This window comes from Suncus etruscus, chromosome 2 (genome assembly GCF_024139225.1).
Source record: "Suncus etruscus isolate mSunEtr1 chromosome 2, mSunEtr1.pri.cur, whole genome shotgun sequence".
In the NCBI taxonomy this organism is placed as follows: Eukaryota; Metazoa; Chordata; class Mammalia; order Eulipotyphla; family Soricidae; genus Suncus; species Suncus etruscus.
This window is the reverse complement of record NC_064849.1, coordinates 70,474,470-70,481,734: the sequence shown is the minus strand read 5'-3', so window position 1 is coordinate 70,481,734 and position 7,265 is coordinate 70,474,470. Positions and strand designations below refer to the sequence as shown.

The window sequence follows — 7,265 nt, the reverse complement described above, 5'->3', positions numbered from 1 at the left end:
AGTTTAGTTAGAAAAATAACTACATTTTGAACTATCCTAATAATGAGAATATATGAGGGAAATACAAAACCTGTCTAGAGTACAGGCGGGGGTTGGGTGGGGAGGGGGGATATTTGGGGCATTGGTGATGGGAATGTTTCACTGGTGATGGTGGTGTTCTTTACATGACTGAAATCCAAACACAATCATGTATGTAATAAAGTTGTTTAAATAAAACATATATTAAAAAATAAAGAAAATTGGGGTCATCTTATACGCTGAGTATATCCTGAAAAGTGTTTCAATATGCTGCTAAATGAAAATTGTCTGAATATTGCCACAAAACGAATTTTTCAACTCGATCCTGCACCAATCACTGCAAGGCTGCTCTGACCTCCTCTCTAACTCAGCCAATCCAAACAGGCTTTTTATGCATGCAAATTAGATAATTTTCTGGACCCGAATCTACACTGTAAAAAGCTTGCTCAGATTGGCCAGAGTCAGAGAGAAAGTCTATTACAGTATAACCTTTGAACCTTTGCTTGTTGTGATGGGCTCACTGTGGTACATACAGTTGCAGCACAGGAACATTCTGTCTGATGCAGCAAATATAGGCCTAAAGCTACATTTTAACTGCAAAATTAGGGGGTCGTCTTATATGCCCAGACGTCTTATACGCTGGAAAATACGGTAGCTTTTCTGTTTGTAAAGGTGGGGGAGGTGTCTAATTCCTGCTGTGGGCTCTCTCTAACTAATGAACCCCACCATAACATGTAGGGAAAAAAATCACACTACAAGTGTGATAATGGGGAAACCTCGTAGACAAACAGCATGCACAGAGAATGAAGATGATAGCTCTGATGACCCAAAAAATACCAACCACCTGATTAATCTCTCAAATAAAAAGTTTAGAATAGAAATATGGAGGATCCTCATAGAAATCAAAGAAAACATAGCTCACGTGCTTGCTTCGGCAGCACATATACTAAAATTGGAACAATACAGAGATTAGCATGGCCCCTGTGCAAGGATGACATGCAGATTCATGAAGAAAACATAGCTCAGGCTGAACAGAACACAAAAATAGAAATTAAAAAACTCCAAACTGAAATAACAGATCTGAAAAATACAGTAGCTAAACTGAAAACCTCAATAGAAAGCCTCTCTAACAGGGTAATAGTAGCCGAGGACAGAATCAGTGAACTGGAAAATGAAATGCAGAACAATACCATACAGTAGAAGAGATTAGAAAAGAACCTTAAGGCAAATTATCAAACAATGGAAAAAGTACTCAAAGAATGTGAACAGATAAAAATAAAAGTCTTTGATAAACTCAATAGAAACAACATAAGCATCAAAAAGGCCCAGAAATAAGATATCCAGAAAGAATCAACAGTTAAAGACATCATCACAGAGAATCTCTGAGAGCTAAAGACTGCATGCAAACAAATCCTGCATGCCCGAAGAGTACCAGCTAAAAGAGATCCGAAGAAAAACACCCCAAGACACATCCTAATCACAACAATGAACCCCACAGATAGAGATAGAATACTGAAAGCAGCAAGATCAAAAAAGGAAATTGCATTCAAAGGAGCATACTTAAGATTTACAGCAGATATGTCACAAGAAACCCTCAAGGCGAGAAGATAGTAGTGGAATATTATGACAAGAATGATTGAAATGGATAATTCATCTAGAATACTGCACCCAGCCTGACTCACGTTCAGGTTTGATGAAAGGATGGATACATGGCTTCACAGATAAGCAATAGTTCAGATACAAAATCAGCCTTAAAAAAAAAGCTGAAAGATCTACTTTAAGACAAAGTCTGTCAGACCAACAAACACACCAAACTTGTACACAAAGATAACATTAAATCCTATGACAATCATCTCCCTCAAAGTCAATGGACTAAATGCACCAGTTGAGACACAGAGTGGCTAAATGAATCAAAAGATAAAGCCAACCTTCTTCTGTCTACAAGAAACACACCTGAATAGTCAGAACAAACATAAACTCAAAGTCAAAGGCTGGAGGAAAATTGTCCAAGCAAACAGTATCCTTAAAAAAGCCAGAGTGGCTATATTAATATCAGATGACACCAACTTTAGACTCAGAAAAGTTGTAAGGGACAAAGATGGACACTTTGTATTAATCAACTGATATGTGTAGCAGGAAGAAATCACACTATTAATATGTGGATATTTTAAAATTTAAAAAAATTTAAAATTGAACCACTATGAGATAGTTATAAAATTGTTCATGATTGAGTTTCAGTCATAAATGCCCAGCACCCATCTCTGCACCAATGCACACTTCCCACCACGACTGTCTTCAGTTTACCTTCTGCCCTCTCCCCTGACCTCTTGTCTACTGCCTCTATGAAAGACCTCTCTCTTTCTCTCTGTCTTCTGTTATTCCCTATTAGACACTGTGGTTTTCAATGTTGCTACTGAAGGGATATCATGTATTTCACTTTACCTTCTTTCAGCACCAAGCTCTTGTCCAGAGTGATCATTTCCATCTATCATTATTGTAGTTATCTCTTCTCTGCCCTTACTGAATTTTCCCACTCTTTCTGGCAAGTTTTCTACCACGAACCAAATCTTTTGGCCTCATGTCTACTGTCTTTGATATTATTACCATATTGTATTTAACTTTTGGGGGGTAATAAATTGACATATTTATAAATTTTTTATTTTTATATTTTAATTTATTTTATTTTTAAAGTTTTACTCTATATTGGCTATTGTGAATAATTCTATATAAACAAGAGAGTATAGGTATGTTATTCAACCTTGTATTTTTAGTTCTTGTGTTTCCGTAGAAACTCCATAAACATTTGTGGACCTCTTTTGATGTAGCTTTAAATTATGTAAAATTAAGAAAGGTAAATTTTTTGAAAATTTGAAATCATAGACTTAAGTTAAAAAATATTTATTACATTATGTTTAAATAATGATAAAAATAATATATTTCCTTTTAATATAAGGCTTTTCATTTTATACTCAAGCTATTTGAGATTTATTGAGGCTTTAAAATTGTTTATTCTTTGCATCAATATTTAATTTTATTTTAAAATTAAAATATTTTAATTTACAAAGCTGTTCCTAAAATAAATGTAGGCTTATGATGCTCTAACACCAATCCCACCATCAATGTCAATTTTCCTCCTCCCTATTCCCAGGTTCTCTCCTATCCTAGCCTGCTACCTTTACAGACACATTTATAAGCTTGGGTCTTATGTTTAGATTGTGACTCTGTGGTTTAGTTATTATATATAACTCACCTCTACACCACATTTGTCCCTTAGTATATCATTATTTATTAACATTTTTGTAGATAAACAGTTCATAAATATTTCTCACTGGTCTCTACTTTCAATTTTTTGGCTACATATTTTTTTCATCTTATTGATTTCTTCCACCACACATTAGTCAGAAATTTTTCAAAGTTTAAGTACTGTACTTTGGATTTATGAAAATGATTGTTAGTAGCTTTACATACAGTAGAGTTAGTTTGAAAAGTATAAAATTATTGATGCAAATTTTTCTTTTTTGTATTTTCATTGAATAATTGTTTGCTTTCCTTTTATTCAAGGCTATATTTTGACTTTATGGCCAAAAACAAATCTTAGTATCAGAAGAAAATGGTAATTTACAAAAGAGATGTCACCCCCAAGTGACCCATTAACCTCTTTTCCACTTAGTTATCCTGGGAAAATCAACATAATTCTAAGAAAACAATTCCCATAATAGACTATTTCTGTCTGGCAATACTAAATCTCTGAAGTTCCACTTGGTCACTACCCAAGCACAATTAGTGTTAATTAACTGCCTCGACAATAGCAACTCTTTGTGTAACTCTCGCACAGGAGAGAATTATGATGAAATAGACGTAAACTTTCTGAAGTGTTCTGTCTCCCAGAAGACACACTTGTTTTATACCCTGAGGCAGAGGACACAACTTCTATGCTCATTGTGTTTTGATTTTGAAAATATGAACTGCAATAATAAGATTTACTCTGTCACTAGTAGATGAATGTAGTATCTCTAGAGAAGGTTCACTATATTGGAGGTTTTATTCTGTCAGTTGTTCACCATGTTGTGAATTTATATATGCTAATAGTACAAAAATTATAATTTAATACATTTTTATAAAATAATATCACTTACTGGAGATATAGAATTATTCATATATACCATCTTAGGAAGTCATATTACCTAATTAAAAACCCTCTTATAAGTAAGTATAAATTTATTCTCATGAAGTTTTTCTTAAACTTTTATAATTTCATTTTACCAGTGTGAATCAAAGGGTACCATACTTTATCTGCTCATTTTTCCATTTAACATATATTTGAAATTTCATCTAGTGTAGAAACTTTATTGCAATATTTTTTTCTTCCATTGTAATTTATTTGTTGAAATATTGGATACACTAACAATTTTCTGCCATGTCAATTTGCTGATTGAAACCCATATGCAAGTTTAGAAAAATTCAAAGTCATAGAACAGTCACTATATAAAGTTAGTATGGAATCATAAAGAACCTGGATAAACAAAACCATACTTAAAACAAGAAACTGAGAAACATCTCATTACTTAACATGAAGTCAGACACACAGTCATAATAATAAAACCTATAAGGTATAAAAATAAAAGCAGACTATTAGATCAATGAGTTTGAATATAATATCCAATGAATATCCATATTAAAGTATATGGGCAACTAATTTTGACAAAAGAGCCAAGAAAATGAAATGGAATAAAGATAGCCTTTTCAACAAATGGTGTTGGGGTAGTTGGATACCCACGTGTAAGAAATTGAAGCTGGATCCATATCTTACACCTTATACTAAAGTTAACTCAAAGTGGATCAAAGTCAATAATGTTAGAACTGAATCTATAAAGTACATTGAGGGAATATGGGCAGAACAGTGTTTGATATAGATCTCAATGGAGTCATCTATGATCTGAAGCACTAGCAATGGCTATAGAATCATATCTAAGCAAAAGGGAGTTAATCAAACTAAAAAGGTTCCGTACAACAGAACATGGGTGTCATCCCAACCTGCCAGAACCATCCAGACTCACATAACTCTAAAGAGAAGACCCTCTGAAAAGTAAGTCAGAAGAGGTGAACTGACCTCTCCCCAATCAAAGATATCATTGCAGAGAAACTCCTAGAGCTGCAGAGTACATGTAACCAAATCCTGCATGCCCAAAGGGTACCAGCTAGAAGAAAACCAAAGAAAAGTTCTAGAAGACTCATTCTAGTCACAACAATAAATTCCATAGATAGGGATAGAACACTGAAAACATCAAGATAAAAAAGGCAAATTACATTCAAAGGAACATCCTTAAAATTTATAGCAGATATATCACAAGAAACTCACAAGACCTGAAGGCAATGGTGGGATATAGAGACAAAAATCAATGAAATGAATGCTTCTCAAAGAGTACCCAATAAGACTCACATTTACTCAGACTCACATTCAGGTTTGAAGGGAGGAACTCAGAAACAACTCAGAAATGTAGACTCAAAATGAGCCTTAAGAAATGAACTGCAAGGTGTTCTTAAGACAAGATAGACCAATATAAAAAGCAAATGCCTACAAAAAGATAACACTAAATTTTCTTCCAAAGGCAATGAAATAACTGCACTAGTTAAGAGACATAAAGTGGCAAAATGTATCACTAAGCTAAATCCAACATTTTGCTACCTACAAGAAACACATTTGAATAGTCAGAATAAACATAGACTCAAACTCAAAGGTTGGAGGACAATCATACAAGCAAAAATCTCCCTTTAAAAGGCTGAAGTGACCATATTAATACCAGATCACACAGACTTTAAAATTAAAGTTATAAGGGACAGAGATGAAAATTTTTTAATAATCAAGAAACATCTACAACAAGAAGAAATTACATTCCTAAACATATTGCACCATTTGAGGGACCAGCATAATACTTAAAATAATTGCTGAAAAATTTGAAGATGACATCAATAGCAACACAGTTATAATGGAATATCTCAACTATGCCCTTCTTTTTTTTGTCCCCCAATTCACAATATAGACCAGGCAGAGGGCCTGGGTTGAGGTGTATACGTGATGCATTTACTGTACCTCCTCTTTCAATACAGTCAGTGTAAAGAACACAACCGGAGGTAAGAATTGGGAGGCCTTAACTTTTTTTTGATATTTAATATATATATTATATATATATAATCTTTCAGTACAAAATTCTGATGACCAATACCCAAGTGTCTTTCCTCCACACCCAACACCGACCTGTACTCTAGACAGGCTTTCAACTCTGCCCTTTCAACCTTTTATATATCTACCATGATGAAACTTACAAAACTATGGAATAAATTGGCCTAGTACATATGTGTAGGGCTCCCCATATTCAGAACTGGATACACATTCTCCTCCAATGCACATGAGTCATTCTAAAAACTAGACCACATGCTGACCCATAAAATATGCCTTTATAAAACCAATAGGACAGAAGTAAGAATTAATTTTCACTTTTTAATTTTTTTCTTATTTTTTTGTTAAACAACTTTATTACATATATGATAGTGTTTGGGCTTCAGTCATGTAAAGAACACCACCCATCACCAGTGCAACATACCCATCACCAATGTCCCAAATATCCCCACCCAACCACCACCTGTACTCTAGAAAGGCTTTCTATTTCCCTAGTACATTCTCTTTATTAGGATAGTTCAAAACGTAGTTATTTCTCTAACTAAACTCATCCCTGTTTGTGGTGAGCTTCCTGAGGTGAGCTGTAACTTCCAGCTCTTTTCTCTTTTGTGTCTGAAAGTTATTATTGCAAGAATGTCTTTCATTTTTCTTAAAACCCATAGATGAGTGAGACCATTCTGCGTCTTTCTCTCTCTCTCCGACTTATTTCACTCAGCATAATAGATTCCATGTACATCCATGTATAGGAAAATTCCATGACTTCATCTCTCCTGACAGCTGCATAATATTCCATTGTGTATATGTACCACAGTTTCTTTAGCCATTCATCTGATGAAGGGTATCTTGGCTGTTTTCAGAGTCTTGCTATGGTAAGTAGTGCTGCAATGAATATAGGTGTAAGGAAGGGATTTTTGTATTGTATTTTTGTGTTCCTAGGGTATATTCCCAGGAGTGGTATAGCTCGGTCATATGGGAGCTCGATTTCCAGTTTCTGGAGGAATTTCCATATTGCTTTCCATAAAGGTTGAACTAGACGGCATTCCCACCAGCAGTGGATAAGAGTTCCTTT

General features: G+C 34.4%; 2 non-coding genes across 2 annotated transcripts; one reads left to right on the top strand and one right to left on the bottom strand.

Annotated features, from left to right (window-relative positions):
* Positions 1-940: 940 nt before the first annotated feature.
* LOC126002280 (U6 spliceosomal RNA) lies at positions 941-1,044 on the top strand. The gene has a single exon (XR_007493034.1). It is a non-coding gene; the product is annotated as a U6 spliceosomal RNA (small nuclear RNA).
* Positions 1,045-6,034: 4,990 nt separating this feature from the next.
* Positions 6,035-6,167, bottom strand: LOC126002655 (small nucleolar RNA SNORA51). The gene has a single exon (XR_007493334.1). It is a non-coding gene; the product is annotated as a small nucleolar RNA SNORA51 (small nucleolar RNA).
* Positions 6,168-7,265: the final 1,098 nt, after the last annotated feature.